This window comes from Neophocaena asiaeorientalis, unplaced genomic scaffold, assembly GCF_003031525.2.
Source record: "Neophocaena asiaeorientalis asiaeorientalis breed wild unplaced genomic scaffold, Neophocaena_asiaeorientalis_V1.1 scaffold46, whole genome shotgun sequence".
Lineage (NCBI taxonomy): Eukaryota > Metazoa > Chordata > Mammalia > Artiodactyla > Phocoenidae > Neophocaena > Neophocaena asiaeorientalis.
The window spans coordinates 3,225,799-3,248,242 of record NW_020175393.1 but is presented as its reverse complement, the minus strand read 5'-3'; the positions used below and the strand labels follow the sequence as shown (position 1 = coordinate 3,248,242).

The 22,444-nt window shown below is 40.4% G+C and overlaps 1 long non-coding RNA gene across 1 annotated transcript in view; it reads right to left on the bottom strand.

Moving 5' to 3' along the window:
* The window catches only part of LOC112414037 (uncharacterized), a 95,820-nt gene that overhangs the window by 54,835 nt on the left and 18,541 nt on the right, over positions 1–22,444 (bottom strand). The window contains exon 3 of the long non-coding RNA XR_003006062.1: positions 13,208–13,336. This is a non-coding gene — a long non-coding RNA (uncharacterized LOC112414037). The remainder of the gene's footprint in view (positions 1–13,207; positions 13,337–22,444) is intronic.

Below are 22,444 nucleotides of genomic sequence, written 5' to 3'. Positions count from 1 at the left end.
TATCCAAAATATACAAACCGCTCCTACAATTCAATAACAAAAAACAAACAACCCAACTGAAAAATGGGCACAAGACCTAAATAGACATTTCTCCAAAGAAGACATACAGATGGCCAATAGGCACATGAAAAGATGCTCATCATCACTAATTATTAGAGAAATGCAAATCAAAACAACGAGGTGCCACCTCACACCAGTCAGAATGGCCCTCATTAAAAAGTCTATAAATAGGGACTTCCCTGTGGTCCAGTCAGTAAGACTCCACTTTCCCAATGCATGGGTCCCGGGTTTGATCCCTGGTCGAGGAACTAGATCCCACATGCATGCTGCAACTAAGAAGTCCACATGCCGCAACTAAGACCCCACACAGCCAACATAAATAAATAATTTTTTTTTAAAGTCTACAAATAATAAATGCTGGAGAGGATATGGAAAAAAGGGAACCCTCTTACATTGTTGGTGGAAACGTAAATTATGTAGCCACTTTTGAAAAAAGTATGGAGGTTCCTCAAAAAAAAATAAAACCAGCAATGCCATGTGATTCAGCAATCCCACTCCTGGGCATCATATATCCGGACAAAACTATTATAATGCAAAAAGATATATGCACCCCTATGTTCATAGCAGCACTATTTATGATAGCCAAGACATGGAAACAACCTAAATGTCCATCGACAGAAGAATGGATAAAGAAGATGTGGTATATCTATATCTACATAGATACAGATATATAGATATACAGTGCAATATTACTCAGCCATCAAAAAGGATGAAATAATGCCATTTGCAGCAACATGGATGGACATAGAGATTATCATACTAAGCACAGTAAGTCACAAAGAGAAAGTCAAATACCATATGATACCACTTATAGGTGGAATCTAAATACAACACAAATGAACACATCTACGAAACAAAAACAGACTCACAGATACAGAAAACAGACTTGTGGTTGCTAAGGGGGAAGGTGAGTGGGGGAGGAAAGGATTGGGAGTTTGGGATTAGCAGATGCAAACTATTATATATAGGATGGATAAACAACAACTTCCTACTATATAGAACAGGGAACTATATTCAATATCCTGTGATAAACCATAATGGAAAAGAATCTGGAAAGAAATATATATACGTATAACTGAGTCACTTTGCTTTACAGCAGAAATTAAACACAACACTGTAAATAAACTATATTTCAATATAGTTTTTAAAAAGACATAGTGGCTAACAGCAACAACAAACACAGAAAATAACAAGCGTTGAGGGTATGGAGAAATTTGGAACCCCTGCATGTTGCTGGTGGGAATACAAAATTGTTTAGCTGCTGTGGAAAACATACGGCAATTCCTCAAAAAATTAACCATAGAATTATCACATGATCCAGCAATTCTACATCTGGTATATATCCCAAAGAAATGAAAGAAGGGACTCACAAAGATATTTGTACACCCATGTTCACTGCAGCATTATTCACAACTGTCAAAAGGTGGAAGCAAATCAACTATACTTCAATCAAAAAAATATTTTTTTAAAGGTGGAGGCAACCTAAGTGTCTGCCATCAGATGATAGATAAATAAAATGTGGTATATCCATACAATGGATTATTTAGCCTTAAAACAGAAGGAAATCCTGTCACATGCTACAACATGAATGAATCTTAAAGATACTATGCTAAGTAAAATAAGCCAATCACAAAACAACAAATACAGCTGACCCTTGAACAAAGAGGGGGTTAATCCACATATAACTTATAGTCAGGCCTTTGTATCCATGGGTCCTCCAAATCTATTGGATTCAACCAATCACAGACCATGTAGTAGTGTAGTACTTACTACTGAAAAATATCTGGGTGTAAGTGGACCCATGCAGTTCAAACTTGCATTGTTCAAGGGTCAACTGTACTGTATGACTCCACTTATAAGGTACACAGAATAGTCAAATTCATAGAGACAGAAAATAGAATGGTGGTTACCAGAGGCTAGGGGGAAAGGAAATGGGGAATTATTATTTAATAGGTACAGAGTTTCAGTTGGAGAAGATGATAAAGTTCTGGAGCTAGGTAGTGGTGATGGTTGTACAACAACATGAATGTACTTAATGTCATTTTACACTTAAAAATGGTAAATTCTATGTTATATATTTTGCCACAAAAAAGAGTGACAGAAAAATAAATACATTTTCTGAAAAAAAAAAGACAGAGTGATTAAATGGATAAAAAAGCAAGACCCCTCTATATACAGCCTACAAGAGACTCACTTCAGATGTAAGGACATACACAGACTGAAAGCGAAGGCATGGAAAAGATACTCCATACAAATGGAAACCAAAAGATAGAGTAGCTATACTCATATCAGACAAATTGATTTTAAGACAAAGACTAATAAGAGACAAAAAAGGGCATTAAATTATGATAGAGGGGTCAATCCAACAAGAAGATACAACATTTATAAATATTTATGTACCCAACATAGGGGCACCTAAATATATAAAGCAAATATTAACAGAACTAAAGCAAGAAATAGACAGCAATACAATAATAGTGGGGGATTTTAATGCCCCACTTTCATCAATGGATAGATCATCAAGACAGACAATCAATAAGGAAACAGCAACCTTAACACTTTAGACCAGATAAATTTAACGGATATATACAGAACACTTCATTCAAAAATATATAAAATATATTCTTCTCAAATACACATGGAACATCCTCCAGGACAGATCATATGTTAGGCCACAAAACAAGTCTCAGTAAACTTAAGAAGACTGAAATCATATCAAGAATCTTTTCTGACCACAAAGGTATGAAACTAGAAATAACTTACAAGAAGAAAACTGGAAAATTCACAAATACGTGGAGATTAAACAATATGCTACTGAACAACCAATGGATCAAAGAAGAAATCAAAAGAGAAATCAAAAATACCTTGAGACAGGGACTTCCCTGGTGGCGCAGTGGTTAAAAACCTACCTGCCAATGCAGGGGACATGGGTTCAAGCCCTGGTTCAGGAAGATCCCACATGCTGTGGAGCAACTAAGCCCTAGTGCTACAACTACTGAGCCCATATGCCAAACTACTGAAGCCCGCGTGCCTAGAGCCCATGCTCCACAACAAGAGAAGCCCACACACCGCAATGAAGAGTGGCCCCTGCTCGCCGCAACTAGAGAAAGACCTCACGCAGCAATGAAGACCTCGCACAACCAAAAATGAATAAATTTATTTAAAAAAAATACCTTAAGACGAATGAAAATAGAAATACAACATATCCAAACTTATGAGATGCAGCAAAAGCAATTCTAAGAGGGAAGTTCATAAATGATAAATACCTACATCAAGAAACAAGAAAAATCTCAAACAACCCAACTTTACGCCTCATGGAAATAAAAAAGAACAAATGAAACCCAAAGATGGTAGAGGAAGAAAATAAAGATCAGAGTGGAAATAGCGACTAAAAAGACATTAGAAATATCAATGAAATGAACAGTGGGTTCTTTGAAAAGAAACAAAATTGACAAACCTTTAGCTGGACCCACCAAGAAAAAAAGAGGTCTCAAATAAAACCAAAATAACAGAGGAGACATTACAATTGATATCACAGAAACACAAAGAATCATAAGAGACTACTATGAACAATTATATGGCAACAAATTTGACAACCTAGAAGAAATGGATAAATTCCTAGAAACATACAACCTACAAGATTGAATCATGAAGAAATAGAAAATCTGAGCAGACTGACTACTAGCAGTGAGTTTGAATCAGTAATCAAAAATCTCCCAACAGCTGGGAGCATTGGTTGTTTCGCTAGGAAGCGTAGTAGTAAGCGTTAATATCATTCTTCCTAATGAACATACAACCTGGTACATATTTCATCATCAAATGGATTGTGAAGTGGCACTACTATCACTTACACTACTACTTTCTGGGTGCAGCATCAGAATGCATCAAGTTTGGGATCAAGTCAGACATAGACCCACTTAGACAAATATCTTGACCTACTAGTTCGGATGAGTTGATTTACAAGAGTGGATTCTAGCGTGTAAAGAACATACAGCAACTTGCTTTGGACCAGTCTTACATAAAGGGGTTTGTGGTTGAATGAAAAGAGCTACTAAACCACTCCTCCGAAAAGTGAACCTCACAGATGTTTCTGCTGGTTTCAGCTGAGAGAAACTACGTGGTTTATGAACAAACTCATAGACGTTGTTTCACAAGCTTTTGATTTTTTCTGGTAAAAGCACCTCTTCAGGGTACCACGTTACCTTTTATCTTCCAGTTCCAAATGGCTTGTCGAGTTTATATCCCTTGTATTGTAGCCGACCCCATGTGTATACAGAGCACACACCTCATCCCATGTGTATCACAAGCAGTGAAGGCACTTGACCCTGAAGCCGGATTCCCACGCAAGACCCAACATTGTCCTGTTGGTTCCCAATTCCTGCACTTGCGGCTTTATTCAATGTTTTTTTTGTTTGTTTTTTCATTTGTTTTGTTTTTTGGCTGCACTGAGCAGCTTACGGGATCTTATTTCCCAACCGGGGATTGAGTCTGGTCCCCAGCAGTGAAAGTGCCAGGTCCTAACACTGGACCACCAGGGAATTCCCTATTCGATGTCTGTTAAATGGCCTGGTCTTTAATTATAAACAAACACTCAAAAATACAAATGCTTCTGGAGGGGCTGAGAGGCTAGTCGGTTGTATGTAACTGAATGTCTTTAATCCTTTCTTTCTCTGTTTGTGGTGAAACAGCTCCACTAAAGGGTCAGAAGGGTGGGGTATGGGAGTAATGAAGTAATAAATAATTGAACTACTAAAAAAAAAAATCTCCCAACAAAAGAAAGTCCAGAAGCTTCACTGGTGAATTCTACCAAACATTCAAAGATGAATTAATACCAATCCTTCTCAAACTCTTCCAAAAAATAGAAGAGGAGGGGGCTTCCCTGGTGGCACAGTGGTTGAGAGTCCGCCTGCCGACGCAGGGGACACGGGTTCGTGTCCCGGTCCAGGAAAATCCCGCATGCCGCGGAGCAACTGGGCCCGTGAGCCACAACTACTGAGCCTGTGCGTCTGAAGCCTGTGCTCCGCAACAAGAGAGGCCGGGACAGTGAGAGGCCCGCGCACCACGATGAAGAGTGGCCCCCGCCTACCACAACTAGAGAAAGCCCTCACACAGAAACAAAGACCCAACCCAGCCAAAAATAAATAAATAAATAAATTTTTAAAAAAAGAGAGAAATTTAAGCAATACCACTTACAGTTGCATCAAAAAGAGTAAAATACCCTTGAATAAGTTTAACCAAGGAATTGAAAGACCTGTACACTGAGAACTATAGACATTGATAAAATAAATTGAAGACACAAATAAACGGAAAGCTATTCCATGCTCATGGAATAGAAGAATATTTTTAAATGTCCATACTACCCAAAGAAACTGACAGATTCAACGCAATCTCTATTGAAATTCCAATGGCATCTTTCACATAAACAGAACAAACAATTTGAAAATTTGTATGAAACTACATAAGTCCTTGAATAGCCAAGGCAATCTTTTTTTTTTTCCTGGTTTTTTTGTGTTGGGTCTTCGTTGCTGCACACAGGCTTTAGTTGCAGCGAGCAGGAGCTACTCTTCATCGTGGTGCGCGGGCTTCTCATTGCGGTGGCTTCTCTTGTTGCAGAGCACGGACTCTTGGTGTGCAGGCTCAGTAGTTGTGGCTCGCGGGCTTAGTTGCTCCACAGCATGTGGGATCTTCCCGGACCAGGGCTTGAATCCATGTCCCCTGCATGGTCAGGCAGATTCTTAACCACTGTGCCACCAGAGAAGTCCAGCCAAGGCAATCTTCATCAAGAAGAACAAGCTGGAGGCATTATGCTTCCTGATTTCAAACTATATTACAAAGCTACAGTATCACAACAGTAATGGTATTGGCATAAAAACAGACACATAGATCAATGGAACAGAATAGAGAGTGCAGATATAAACCCACACAAATATGGTCAATTAATTTATGATAACATGCCAGAATATACAATGGGGAAAGGACAGTCTCTTCAACAAATGGTGGGAAATGGACTGCCATATTGGGAAAACTGGAGAGTGACATGCAAAAGGATGAAACTGGACCACTATCTTACACCATACACAAAAATCAACTCAAAATGGTAAAGAGTTGAATGTAAGACCTAAAAGCTTAAAACTCCTACAAGAAAAAATAGAGGAAAACCTCCTTGACATTGGTCTTGGCAATGACTTCTTGGATTTGACACCAAAAGCAAAGGTAATAAAAGAAAAAAACAAATAAGTGGGACTCCATTAAACTAAAAAGCTTCTATACGGCAAAGAAAACCATCAACAAAGTGAAAAGGCAACCTACCAAATGGGAGAAAATATTTGCAAAGCACATATTTGATAAAGGGTTAATATTGAAAATATATAAAGAACTCATGCGCTTCAAAAGAAAAAATAATCCAATTAAAAAACGGGCAGAAGAAATGAATAGATATTTTTCCAAAGAAGACATACAAATGGCCAACAGATACTGAAAATGTGCTCAACATCACTAATCATCAGAAAAATGCAAATTAAAACCACAATGAGATATCACTTCATATCTGTTAGAATGGCTAGTATCAAAAAGACAAGAGATAACAAGTCTTGGGAGGATGAGGAGAAAAAGGAACCCTTGTGCACTGTTAGTGGGACTGTGAATTGCAACAGTCACTATGGAAAACCATACTCTTCCTCAAAAACTGAAAAATAGAACTACCATGTGATCCAGCAGTTCCATTCTGAGTATTTATCCAAAGGAGAAAAAATCACTGTCTCATGAAGATAACTTCATCCCCATGTTCACTGCAGCATTATTTACAATAGCCAAGACGTGGAAACAATCGAAATGTCCACTGATAAATGAATGGATAAAGAAGTAGTGGTATATATATAATGGAATATTATTCAGCCACAAGAAAGAAGGAAAGCTTGCCATTTGTGACAATGTGGATGGACCTTGAAGGCATTATGCTAAGTAAAATAAAATTCAGACAGAGAAAGACAAATACTGTATGATCACACTTATAGCTGGAATCTTTTCTTTGTTTATTTGGCTGCGTTGGGTCTTCATTGCTGCGCCTGGGCTTTCTCTAGTTGAGGCAAGCTGGGGCTACTCTTTGTTGCAGTGCACAGGCTTCTCATTGTCGTGGCTTCTCTTGTTGCAGAGCATGGGCTCTAGAGCACAGGCTCCGTAGTTGTGGCGCACGGGCTTAGTTGCTCCATGACATGTGGGATCTTCCTGGGCCAGGGATCAAACCCATGTCCCCTGCATTGGCAGGTGGATTCTTAACCACTGTGCCACCACGGAAACTCTATCTTTTAAAAATCTCCCAACAAAGAAAAGTCCTAGGGAATTCCCTGGCTGTCCAGTGGTTAGGACTCCATGCTTCCACTGCAGGGGGCCCAGGGTTTGATCCCTGGTCAGGGAACTAAGGTCCCGCAAGCCGAACAACATGGGAAAAAAAAAAAAAAATCCTAGATCTGACAGCTTCACTGGTAAATTATACCAAACATTTAAATAAGAACTAATACCAATCCTTCTCAAATTATTCCCAAAAACTGAAGAGGAGGGAACACTTCCTAACTCATTTCCTGAGGCCAGCATAACCCTAATACCAAAGCCAAACAAAAACACTACAAGGAAACTGCAGATCAATATCCCTTACGAACACCAATACAAAATCCTCAACAAAATACTAGCAAACAGAAATCAAGAGCATATTAAAAGGATTATACTCCATGACCATTGGAATGTATTCATGTAACGCAAGGATGGTTCAACATACAAAAATTATTCAATATACAGTAATATGCCAAATCAACAAAATAAAGGGGAAAAAAACACATGATCATCTAAATTGATGCAGAAAGGCATTTGATAAATTCAGCATCCTTTCATGATAAAAACACTCAACCAAATAGGAATAGAAGAAAACTATCTCAACATAATAAAAGATATGTATGAAAACTCAAAGCAAACATCATACTCAATGGTGAAAGACTAAAAGCTTTTCTTCTAAGATCAGGAAAAAGGCAAGGATACCCAATTTTACCACTTCTACTCAAATAATTCTGGAAGTTCTAGCCAGAGCAGTTAGGCAAGAGAAAGAAATAAAAGGCATCCAAATTGGAAAGGAAGAAGTAAAATTATTTCTGTTTGCAGATGATATGATCTCATGTGTAGAAAATCCAAAAGCCTCCACAAAAAAGCTACTGGAGCTAATAAATGAATTCAGCAAATTAGAAGGATACAAAGTTAACACACAAAAATCAGTTGCATTTCTATATACAATGAACTATCTGAAAATGAAATTACAAAAACAATTTCATTTACAATAGCTACAAAAAGAATAAAATACTCGGCAATTAAACAAGGTGGCAAAGACTTGTACAATGAAAAGTATAAAACATTGCTGAAAGAAATAAAAGACAACAGAAATAAATGGTAACATACTGCATGTTCCAGGATTGGAAGACTTAATATTATTAAAATGTCAATACTACCCAAAACAACCTACATATTCAGTGCAATCTCTATCAAAATCCCAATGATGTTTTTTGCAGAAATAGAAAAACCCATTCTAAAATTCATATGGAAACTCAAGGGGCCCCGAATAGCCAAAACAATCTGGAAAGGACAAACTGGATAGCTCACACTTCCTGATTTCAAAACTTACTACAAAGCTACTGTAATCAAAACAGTGTAGTTTTAACATAAAGACAGACACATAGACAAATGGAATAGAATATAAATAGCCCAGAAATAAACCCTCACTTACATGGTCAAATGATTTTTGGCAAAGGTGCCAAGACCATTCAATGAGAAAAGGACAGTCTTGTCAACAAATGGTGCTGGAGAAACTGGGTATCCACATGCAAAGAATGAAGTTGGGCCCTTACCTCACACCATAGACAAAAATTAACTCAAAATGGGTCAAAGACCTAAATATAAGACCTGAAACAATAAAACTCTTAGAAAAAAATTGGACAAAACTTCACAACACTGGATTTGGCAATGATTTCTTGGATATGACACCAAAGGCACGGGTAACAAAAGAAAGACAAATTAGACTTCATGAAAATTTTAAAAATTTTGTGCATCAAGAGAAACTATCCACAGAGTTAAAAGGCAACACACAGAATGGGAGAAAATATTTGCAAATTATATATCTAAGGGATTAATATGCAGAATATGCATAGAACATCTAAAACTCAACCAAAAAACAACCTAATTCAAGAACAGGCAAAGGACTTGGATATTCCTCCAAAGAAGATAAACAAATGGCCAATAAGCACAGGAAAAATGCTCAACATCACTCAGTCATTAAGGAAATGCAAATCAAAACCACAGTGAGGTACTACCCATTAGGATGGCTACGATCAAAAAAACTAAAAACAACAAATGTTGGTGATGAGGTGGATAAACTGGAAAATTTGTGCCTTTTTGGTGGGAATGTAAAATGGTTCAGCCACTGTGGAAAACAGTATAGCAGTTCCTCAAAATATTAGAACTAGAATTATTATATGATCCAACAATCCCACTCTCAGGTATATACCCCAAAGAATTTAAGGCAGGGGCTCAAAGAGATATTTGTACACCTATGTTCACAGCAGTATTATTCACAATAGCTAAAACATGGAAGCAACTAAGTGTCCACACCTGATGAATGGATAAGCAAAATGTCGTATACACATACGATGGAATATTATTCAGCCTTAAAAAGAAAGTAAATTCTCCAAATGCTACAACATGGATGAACATTGAGGACATTTCGCTAAGTGAAATAAGCCAGTCATGAAAGACAAATACTGTACGATTCCACTTGTATGAGGTACTCAGAGGAGTCAAATTCATAAAGACAGAAATTGCAATGGTGGTCCTAGGGTGGGAAGAGCGAAGAATGGGGAGTTATTGTTTAAAAAGTATAGAGCTTCAGTTGTACAAGATGAAAAGAAATATGGTGATGAATTGTGACAATGGTTGCACAACAATGTGTATGTATTTAATACCACTGAACCGTACAGTTAAAAACGTTTACGGCAGTAAATTTGATGTTACATGTATTTCGCCACAATAAAAAAAAAAAAAACACTAAAAAGCTCACTATTCTTACTGAGATTCAGCCATTTTTCTTGCATAAACGCTTCCTGAATTGCTGCAAGCCTTTGGTTAATTTCCAGAGTTTGGAAAAGTTAACTCTGACCATTTTTGGCCAGTTTTCTCATTGCTTTTATAGAGGAGAGAATTTTTGGAGATCCTTTCTTTGTTGTTTTTACCAGTACCCATGGCTTTGCATTGTGCATATCCCCATGGCCACCTGCTTCTACCACTTGGGGAAAAGTAAAGGCTATAATAACCCCAGGCCAGGACTTCCCTGGTGGTGCAGTGGTTAAGAATCCACCTACCAATGCAGGGGACACAGGTTTGAGCCCTGGTCTGGGAAGATCCCACATGCCACGGAGCAACTAAGCCCATGCGCCACAACTACTGAGACTGCGCTCTAGAGCCTGTGAGCCAGAACTACTGAGCCTGTGTGCCACAACTACTGAAGCCCGCACGCCTAGAGCCCGTGCTCCGCAACAAGAGAAGCCACTGCAATGAGAAGACTGCACAGTGCAACGAAGGGTAGCCCCCACTTGCCACAATCTGAGAAAAGTCCGCGCTCAGCAACAAAGACCCAATGCAGCCAAAAATAAACATTTTTTAAAAAAATGATAATAACCCCAGGCCATTAGGAAAATTCCTGCTGGCTGGAAAGGGCCCCAGCTCGACCTGAAAAGCTCACCTCTGTCAAAGATGAACAATCAAAGAGGAACCTGTGCAAAGATGCTAGATGAAAAAGGGAGGAAAAAAGCAGGACAAACATGAACACTGAAAAACACTTAGAAAATTGTTACCAGAAAGCAGGTGAAAAAATCCCATCAGATATTTCATCTTCAATTTTTAAAAAACCAACTCTTCCATGAAACCAGAGCCCCAGGATGAGAGTAAAAAGATGTATGAGCACTGCATAAAAAACGAGCAAAATGTGAATTGGCAAAACCCAGGAAATAAGTGAAAGAAAGAAAATTAAAGCAACACAGAAGAGAAGATGAAATTGGAAAGTATCACAGGGAAAAGAGAGGCTGAGACACACAGAAGGGGGTTTAAAGGACCGGTCTTTGAAGAGTGAGCAAGATGAAATGAAAATACTTAAACAGGCTTAAAAGGAAATAATATACATGGCAAATGGGCAAGAGAGAATATACATATATATAAGTATACATACACACACACATATATATGTTATTGGCATCCCTAAGGAAGTAAATCCAAAGACGGACTTAAAAACAGAATCCTGGGACTTCCCTGGTGGCACAGTGGTTAAGACTCCACACTCCCAATGCAGGGGGCCCGGGTTCAATCCCGGTCAGGGAACTAGATCCCACAAGCATGCTGAAACTAAGAGTTCGAATGCCACAACTAAGGAGCCAGCAAGCCGCAACTGAGGAGCCCTCGAGCTGCAACTAAGACCCGGTGCAAAAAAATAAATAAATATTAAAAAAAAACCCAACAGAATTCTGACACGGCTTCTGGCAATGAGAAAACACATGAAACAAGTAGAAAGGCCAGGTCCCATTAAAAGGTGATATAAATGGTGAACATTTCCAATGCTGGCAAATTTGCTGGACTTCAAAGATAAGAATCCTTCAAACCAAAAAAAAAAACCAATCCTTTGAATCAACAGGCAAACAGATCACATCGCATCGGAAATATGGCAGGGCTCACATGACCCTACACCTATAGTCAGTGTTGGATGACAGTGGAGCCAGCGAGGCCTCAAAATGCAGGAAAAAGCAAAACATTACCTAAGACATTTATACTCAGCGCAAACAGTTTTGTACACGCTCAAGGACTATTGTTCTCAGGAGCCTTCCTGAGGAAAAGACTCAAAGGTGAAATTCAGCCACCCGAGAGGGAAAGTCAGAACAGAAGATCTGATGTAGCAGGTCTCCTGTGATGACCCGGCAGAGGACTCCTGCCTCTGTGTTCACTGCCCCATTTCATACCCCAGGTGGATCATTTTAACACCCCCTTCTCCATAAACAAAATTATTTTCAGTAATAATCATGTTCTAATCAGTAATCATTTTCTTGACTCATTCTTCAGTTTTAAAATAGCTATTAAAAAGAATAACTTCAAAATTTAAAAATATTCAATCAAGCAAAGCATTTCATGTACGAAAATTTGTGTTGACCAAAGAATATATACATATACACGAGCGCACACACACACACACACACACACACACACCTTGCAGTTTACACTCAGTTTCGCCACTTAAAATTTTAAACACAAAATAAAAACTTTAATTGATCCACAGAATTAAAATTATACCAGTTCTGTTTTATAATTTTTACAACCACTATGCCACCATTGTTTATTTCATATTCACTAATTAAATGCAGGAATACACGGTACAGCTGGGGCTGGAGACACACAATACACCTGAAGTGAGCTTGAAGGATTTCAAATCTCTAGGTCCCTACTTTCCTAATGAATCTATGTAACTGAGTTTATATGGGTGTGTGTTGGGTCAGGGGGAGGTTTCCTACTACAACAATTGAGAGTTCTCCAAATTAGCTTCCATGTAGACTATAAAGCATAAATAATAAAAATGTGCTAATTTGAAGCACATGGTTTTTTACTGAAATTCAACAATGACCAGAGCAATTTTAACGAAAGATTTGGGGAGGGGTACATTTTACCACTAATATTGTTTAGGAGTGCCAGTGCAAGGTTTTACAATAAAAAGCAGACAAGCTATTAGGTTTTATCATTGTTTGTAAAATTCTCTACATCTGTCTCATCAATTTTACATTTTGCAACCTTGCTATGATCTAAGAAAGAAGTCACAGGTAGAAGAGTAAAAATGGGCAGTCATTAAACAGGGAAAACAGTCCCTATTATATATTCAGGCTAGACCACCTACATCAACACAAGGTAGAATTAGAACAACAAATCTCCACAGACCATGCACTCCCTTAGTGCCAGCACCTGGAGCTGACATGCCCACTGCCCGCCCTAGTCCAGCGCTGGAATCTCCCCAGTCCTCCTCCTACCCTTGTTACTTGACCCTGGAAACTCATTGCTCCAGATCCCCAGCCAGGAGGGTACTCACGCTTGGAGGTGCTGCCCTCTGGGTCAGGTACAGACAGACACTGACACACGTGCGGTGGAGAAAGGTGTCCCGCTGGCTGCTCCAAAGATCCATGCAGGGGCAAGCAACAAAGCCCAGAAGACACTGGAACTGAAGACAACGGTGAATAAGGACATGAGCGTCATGGCCCAGCAGAGAAGTAACAAAACGCCGCCAAGAGAAAGCGGAACAAGACCTGAAATCAATGAGCCAGAAGAGGTTCCACCTATCAGAAGAGGCCAGCAGTCTGATTGCCTACAAGCTGAAGGATATTGGTGCTTCAGAATTTGCAAATTGTCCCGGCCTGACAGCCAAGGAGAGGGCAACTGTTTTTGATCTAGAACCCGTGGTTTTCACCAGGCACCTGGGAGCCTATAATTATTATGCTTTATTGGGAATTGGTGCATTTGCCATTTTCTTCCAGGGAACTTTCTTTTCTGTCAAGAGTAGAAGATATCAGAGGACTGAACAACGGGCTCCGCAGAAATCTTTTTCTTAATAATAAAATAAGTTATTTCAAAACGTCAATTTATGACCAAAAGAGCAAAACAGCTATGATATCTTTTGAAGAAAGTAATGTACAAAAGGAGAATTCACCTGAAGAGGTGCCTGGGCTTTACAATGCACTCTTCTAGAAGGCTTGAGGATCTGGATCAAATGCAGGGGGTAAAATCTGCTTGTCTGTGGGCTGGGGTGTGGGGTGGAGGGGGCAGGGTGGACGGGCCGGGGAGGAGAAGCTGAGGGAAAAGAGAATGTAAAGGAGATAGGGGAAGCTTGTAACAAGGAATTTGGTATAACTTTAGGAAGAAAAAGAAAAGCCCTTAAAGAAACAAAACCGATTAGAAAGAAGATGAAGTCTGAATGCCTTCAAATTCTAGAGAAGAAAAATACCGAATTTAAGAAGAGCATGGCGCAGTTATCATGGGAAGCTTCAGATGAGAGCAACATTCCAAGCCTTCCGCCGACTCCAGAAGACTTCGCGCAAGAGCGCTCCCTACTGGCCACACGGTGCAATCACGGGGGGCTCTAAAACCTCGGACTCTAGGTCCCACCCACTTCCAGAGAGCCTCACTTAATGGGTCTTAGGTGTGGCCTGATTGTTGGGATTTACAACTCCCTAGGTGATTCTAGTGAGCAGGCAGGATTGACAACCAGAAACTTTGACTTCTGAAAAAGAAAGAAATTGAAATTTTGGATAATTGCATTATACAGCTGACAATGACAGGATGACAATGCCTTAAAGCTGGAAAAGGCCATGAACAAAATTCTGGTTAAAAAATACTGTACTTGAGCTGGAAAAAACTCAAATGTTCATCAACAGGAGAATGGATAATCAATCTGCTCTGCCCATATAAGATTGTTCCTTTTTTATCAGAGTGGTATCCTAGTGTGTGGATAGAGCTGCCTATATGGTTTTGATTATGTGAAGTCCAAGAACAGGCAAGATTAATCTGTGGTGACAGAAATCAGAACAGTGGTTGCCCCTGGGGAGCAGAGGTGGGAATTGACTGGGAAAAGCCACAAGACAGAATGTTCTCTAGAGTGGTGGCTACACAGGTGCATACATTGTCAAAATTCATCAAACTGGACACTTAATATCAGAGTATTTTTTGCATGTAAATTACACTCAGTTTTTTAAAAAGTCCTGTACTTTAAAAAGTGGCCATTTCTAATCAAACTGAGTGATGAGGTGTAAGCCTGACAAGAGCTATATTCTGCCACAGAGATGGTGGAGCAGAAATGCAGAACTTTGCAGCATAGATCAGACACCTTTAAGTACTGCATCAGCAGAGAAAGGAGCTTGGCAGGAGAAGCTGGCTTGAGAAAGAATGAATGGGGGAATTCCCTGGCAGTCCAGTGGTTAGGACTTGGCACTTTCACTGCCGTGAACTAGGTTCAATCCCTGGTCAGGGAACTAAGATCCCACAAGCTGCCAAAAAAAAAAAGAAAAAAGAAAGCATGAATGAACAGGAGGAGAGCAGAAGCTCTTACCTACAGAGGAAGCAAAAAACTTCTAAGCAAAAATTTCAAGAACGGGAAGGCAAATTACAGAAAGGAGAGAGGGAGAGACAATGATCAGTCTAATAAAAACTAGACTACTCTTCATGATCAGAAAGTTCATGATGATCCAAGAGCTGCTGTTGCTGCCAAGAGAGCTCTTGCTGGAGAGAAGAAGCAAGCAGCCAGCCTGCAACAGAAATTAATATAAGTAAAACCAAAGACAGCAATGCTTCAAATAACAGTGACTATAAAACCAATTCTAGAAGGATGGGATCATAAAATAATACTATTGAGAGGTCCTCTAAGCCACACATGGGCAAACTTTTCCCAGTAATGGGCCAGATAGTAAATATCTCAGGCTGTGCAGGACATAGGGTCTCTGTCACAAATACTCAACACTGCCATCATAGCATGAAAGTAGCCATAGACAATACATAAATGAATGAAGGTGCCTATGTTCCAGTAAAACTCTATCTACAAAAACACATCACAGATCTTTGAAAGACAGGCCACAATGGCTGACTCCCTTCCAGTCAAAAGAGAGTACGAGGGACTTCCATGGTGGCACAGTGGTTAAGAATCGCCTGTCAATGCAGGGGACACGGGTTCGAGCCCTGGTCTGGGAAGATCCCACATGCTGCAGAGCAACTAAGCCTGTGCACCACAACTACTGAGCCTGCACTCCAGAGCCTGCGAGCCACAACTACTGAGCCCACATGCCACAACTACTGAAGCCTGCGTGCCTAGAGCCTCTGTTCCACAAGAGAAGCTACTGCAATGAGAAGCCCACTCACCACAACAAAGAGTAGCCCCCGCTCGCCACAACTAGAGAAAGCCCACACACAGCAACGAAAACCCAATGCAGCCAAAATATATTTATTTATTTAAAAGAGAGAGAGAGAGAGTAGGAAAGGAGAAAGGGCCAGCACAACTCAGAGTTGCACACATCACTTTCATTCACATTCAGTGACCAGAACTTAATCCTTGGGCCACAGCAAGCTCCAAGGAAGGCTGGAAGTGTGGTCTACACCATGAACAGCCATGTGTCTATCAAGAATCAGGCATCTGACACCCAAAAAACTAGTAGAGCTAATAAACTAGTTCAGCAAAGTTGCAGGATACAAGACCAATATACAAAAATCGGTTGTATTTCTAAACACTTAGCAATGAACAATCCAAAAATGAAAACGAAATTAAGAAAACAATTCCACTCACAAAAGCAACAAAAAGGATAAAATACATAGGAGTAAATTTAACAAAAGCAGTACAAGACTTGTATGCTAAAAACTACAAAACATCGTTGAAAGAAATTAAAAACCTAAATAAATGGAAAGACACCCTGTGTTCATGGATTGGAAGATTTAGTATTGTTAAGATGTCAATACTCCCCAAATTAGTCTACAATTCAATGCAATTCCTATCAAAATTTCAACTGTCTTTTTTATAGAAATGAATAAGCTGATCTTAAAATTCATATGGAATTGCAAGGGATTCTGAATAGCCAAAATAATTATGAAAAGGAACAAATTTGGAGGACTCATAGTTCTGCTTTCAAAATTCACTACAAGGCTACAGTAATGAAGACTATGTGTTACTAACATAAGGATAGACATAGAGATAAAATAGAACTGACAGCCCAGAAATAAACCCATACATCTATGGTCAGTTGATTTTTGACAAGGATACCAAGACCATTCACTGAGGAAAAAGTAGTCTTTTCAACAAATGGTACTGGTTCAACTGGATATTCACATGCAAAAGAGTAAAGTTGGACCGTTACCTCACACCATATATAAAAATCAACTCAAAGCAGATCAAAGATCTAAACATGGGAGCTAAAACTATAAAACTATTACAAGACAACACAGGGATAAACCTTCATGACCTCGGATAAAGCAATACACACACTTATATGCACAGAATCTCAATATCTCTGGAAGATAACAAGAATCCACTGGTAATAATAGCTGCATCTAAGGAGGGAAACTGGATAACTGGGGAATGGAAAGAGGGCGAATTACTTTCAAAGGCATATTCATTTTTACCTTTTAAATGTTCTACCATGTGTTTATAATATCTATTCAAAAAATACAATTTAATTTAAAAGAAACAAAAAAACAGATGGCAGGCTGGATTTGGCCTGAGGGGTTGCCTAGCCCTGCTCTACATCAAAATGGCTTAACGTAATGGGAAAATTCACTTCCTTCTGTGTTTCCTTTACTGCTCACACTACTCTACTACAAAACTACTGCACTTCTGACACCAGATGTGTGGGTATTCTCCACACATTCAAGCAATTCTGTGATGTCAGCTGGGTGTACTACAGTTTAACTCAATTTTACACTATCTATCTGGAGATTATGTCAGATCCCACAGGTTAAGGGCTCAGTCCACAAGACTGCCCACTACCCCAACTTCAGATGGATGCCAATCAAAAGTCCAGGTTGTCTCTTGCACTCCTGACCAATGAACTATAAATTCCCCTCCTCAGTTTCAATTAATTTGCTAGAGTGGCTCACGGAACTCAGGAAAACACTTACTTGCTAGATTATCAGTTTATTATAAAAGGATAGAACTCAGGAACAGCCAGATGGGAGAGATGCAGAGGGTAAGGTATGTAGGAATGGGGGTGGAGCTTCCATGCCCTCTGAGCACGCCACTCTCCCAGCACCCCCTGAATCATGTCCTTTTGGGTTTTTAAGGAAGCTATGTTACGTAGGCATGATTGATTGAATCATTGTCCATTGATGATTGAACTCAATCTCCAGCCCCTTGCCCCTTCCCAAAGAGGAGCTGAAAGTTCCAACCCTCTAATCAGTGATTGATTCCCCTGGTAACCAGCCCCCATCCTTTGGGGCTTTCCAAAAGCCACCTCATTAACACAAAGCAACTGTGATTGAAACAGGTTTGTTATGAATAAATAACAAAACACTCTTTTTGCCGTTATGGCTCTGAAGGTGTTTCAGAAACTAAGGACAAAAGACAAAATACTGTGACAAAAAATTCTCCCACTGCACTTATTTAGGAAATTCCAAGGGTTTTAGGAGCTCTGTGCCAGAAGCAGGAGGAAGACCAGATACATATTCTTATAAGTCACATTCCTTTGGCCCTCCACTGAAATCAGCAGCGCACACTCTATCCTCAATAAATGGTAAGTCTATTGCCGTAGAATGTTATGAATTGGGACAGGCCAGCTGCTACAACAAACAGACCCCAAAATATGTAAGGCTCATACACAATAGAAATTTCTTTATGTGTTATGTAACAGTACTGAGCAGGTAAATAGCCTTTGTCCATGCAGTCATTTAGGTACCCAGGCTATTGGAAGAAACAGAGGCTCAGTAGCACAACACGTAGCGTAACCACAGAATCAGCCCAAACTTGCCCTATCCTGCTTCTAATAAGATAGTGAGTTGTTTTTCAGAGACAACAGAACGAAACCTCAAGTCATATAGCCAATGCATGAGCAGAGGAGAAAATTTTGACCTCAATTAACTGCCCCCAGTGGAAACAGGGGACCAGGACATGACTGGAACCTGAACCCTAGAACCCTTTCAGAAGTGAAGTGCCATTGTCCAGGAAGAGCTGGTGCTGAAGTCCCCTTTACCACACCTTACTATAAATGGCCAAGTTCCAAAGCCCTCCAATCAAAACCTGAGCCACCAGCACTTCCCCAGACCGACCCTCCTCCCCTACCTCATAAAAGTTTGACTGAACCTCAGATTGGAGAGACAGATCCAAGCTTTGTCTCCTGTCTGCTTGTTTGGCTACTGTGCCATAAAGACTTTTCTCTCTGCAAAAGACTATTGCCTCGGTATTTGGTCTTTCTCTGCTCAGCGGGCAACGAGCCTATTCGCTCGGTTACAGCAGCAGAGTAGGGGGCTAGAACACAGGCAGCCTGGTGCTTGCCCTAGAATCCAGTTTCTTAGCCATGCTGAGCCCAAACACCAAGCTGCTTAGGTGCATTTTACTTTCAAAATTTTTTAATTTCTTGACCCTGCATCATAAGGAGCATCTTTATTAAATCAAGAACAGTGCTGGGTATGTTAATTTGGTGTGTAGAATATTTTTTTCTTTTTAACTTAAAAATTTTTTTTGCTTTTTGGCTGTGTTGGGTCTTTGTTGCTGCACGCGGGCTTTCTATAGTTGTGGCGAGCAGGGGCTACTCTTCATTGTGGTGCACGGGCTTCTCACTGCGGTGGCCTCTCTTGTTGAGGAGCATGGGCCCTAGGCATGCGGGCTTCAGTAGTTGTGGCACGCAGGCTCTAGAGCGCAGGCTCTGTAGTTGTGGTGCACGGGCTTAGTTGCTCCAAGGCATGTGGGATCTTCCCGGACCAGGGCTCGAACCCGTGTCCCCTGCATTGGCAGGCAGATTCCTAACCACTGCACCACCAGGGAAGTCCCTAGAATATTTTAAATGAGTGTAAGATTGAATAAATGTATGAATGAATAACCACTACTATAATGTGACTTCAGTTCTTTCCTTCTCGTTTTACATTTACTTAGAGCTGTCTTTTACTATAGGCAACCTCAAATCCTTTTAGGTAATGGGTATGTTATTCTAGTAAATAAGTCAGAGCGTTGAAAATAAGGACCCCTCTATGGACCCAAAACAGACAGGACACTGACCTGTCTGGTTAAGCCACGTGATGTGACACTAGAAGAACTAATTTCCTTAGGAAAGTCATCTCCTACATCAATTTAATCCAATTCAGTATTCATGTATTAGCTTCCTGTGGCTGCTGTAACAAAGATCACAAACTTGATGGCTTAAAACAACAGAAACTTACTCCGTTACACTTCTGGAGGCTCTAGAGGAGAATCTGCTCCATGTCTCTCCCAGCTTCCAGTGGCTGCCAGCAGTCCTTGGCTTACAGCTGTATCACCCCAGTCTTCCAGGCCAGCATCTTATTATCTCCCTTTGCTCCATCTTCACATCACCTTTTTCTCTATCAAATCTGCTTTTGCATCCCTCTTATAAGGATATTACATGTGTGTGCATTCAGAGAACACCTGGATAATCTAGGATAATTACCTCATCTCAAAATTCTTAATTTCTTCTGCAAAGATCCTCCCCCCACCCCCGTTTCCATGGATTAGGACATGGATATCTTTTGTGGGCACATTGATTCATTCAATATTCATTACTCAACTCTTTACTGAATATTTGTATAAGTCAGCATTCAGTCTTGTGGGTATGCAAAAATTTATAAAACAGGGTCTTTGACTTCTGATTTTAATACAGTAAAGTTGATATTTTCCCCCTTGTCTAGAAATCATCTGTATAAGTCAGGGTCCAGTCAAGAAACTACATTCCACACTAGTTAGTTTAACAGAGAGAATGTAAAATAGGACATTGATTAAACAGGGGCTGGAGGACTTAAAAAGCAAAAGGGGGACCGGAGGTCGCACCAAGATATGTGTGCTACTCCAGGAAGCAACTCCCACCTGAAGGGCTGGGGGGATAAAGGAAAGATGCTAAAAGTTTAGAGGGGGCACCTCTTGGATGTGAGTTCCGGACCTCCGAGGAGAGGAGGGATCCAGCTGCTGCTACCATGCCAATGGCTCTGAGGAAGGGCCTCCTACTACTGGGCTCGACCTCCAAGGAGGGATGCTGTGTCACTGGTGCGAGTGTATCAAGGGGTTGTGGGGAGACTGGAGCCTGGACTCCCAAAACAAGCTGGAGGCGGAAGCCAAGCTTTGTGGCCTGGGGTGATGTGCTCCTTGCTGATGAAATGCTGGGAAGGCTCAGCAAGCGCACAGGGCAAATCCCTACTCCGGCCCTCCGGTCTCCCTCTAGCGCCCCCTGCTGGCAGAAGTCCGCAGGAAGCCATCTAGCAGGAGAAACTCCAGAGCTCCACCTCCAACGCGTTAGAGCAGAACATAGAAGGGTAGATTAGGAGCTGAAAGACAATAACAATCGACACAAGCCACCCCTCTGGCTCCTCAGCATCCATTTCCACCCTTCTACCTATACTTGAACTTCCATATTCCAACAAAACAACTTTATGCTTCTGCCTAACAAGATAGATGCAACTATCCTTCAAACAAATGAAGACACTCTCACCGTTTCCCCAAAAGGGGACACACTAAGTCCCTACGGCCATCTCTAAATGATGTTAATGACTATGAGATTCAACCACAGTTCTAGCTGAATATTCTGTAATCTAGAGACTAAATCGTAACATTAACCACCAATAATAATCCTTATATAAAATAAAAAGGGCAGTTGAAGTCAGTGGGAAAAGGAAATACATTTATATATATATATATACGTGTGTGTGTGTGTGTGTGTGTATATATATATATATATGTTTCTTTATACATATATATGTGTGTGTTATGGGTAGAGTTGGGTCTCCCAAAAAGATGAGTTGATGTCCTAACCCCCAGTGCCTCAGAATGTGACCTCATTTAGAAATAGAGTCTTTGCAGATATAATGAAGTTAAGATGAGGTCATTAGGGTGGACCCTAATCTAATATGACTGGTGTTCTTTCTTTCTTTTCTTTCTTTCCTTCTTTCCATCTTTCTTTCTTGGTTGCATTGGGTCTTTGTTGCTACGTGCGGGCTTTCTCTAGTTGCGGCGAGTGGGGGCTACACTTCATTGCGGTGCACAGGCTTCTCATTGCAGTGGCTTCTCTTTGTTGTGGAGAACGGGCTCTAGGCATGCAAGCTTCAGTAGTTGTGGCACGTGGGCTCAGTAGTTGTGACTCACGGGCTCTAGAGCACAGTGTCAGTAGTTGTGGTGCACAGGCTTAGTTGCTCTGCAGCATCTTCCCAGACCAGGGCTCAAAGCCGAGTCCCCTGCATTGGCAGGTGGATTCTTAACCACTGCACCACCAGGGAAGTCCAGACTGGTGTTCTTATAAGAAGAGGCAAATGTCATGTGAAGACACAGACACGGAGAGAATAGCACATTCTCAGAGACAGAGATTAGGGTGACGTGTCTACAAGCCAAGGAACAGCGAGGACTGTTGAGAACAACAAGAAACTGAAAGAAGCAAGAAAAGATTCTTCCCTCGAGCCCTTGGAGAGAGCATGATCCTGCCCACACCTTGATTTCAGACTTCTACCTCCTGAACTGTGAGAGAATACATTTCTGTTGTTTTTTAAGGCACTCAGCCTGTGCCTTTGTTACAGCAGCCCTAGGAAACTAGCTCTGTGTTTGTGTATACGTACATACATATATGTGTGTGTGTGTGTATATATATATATA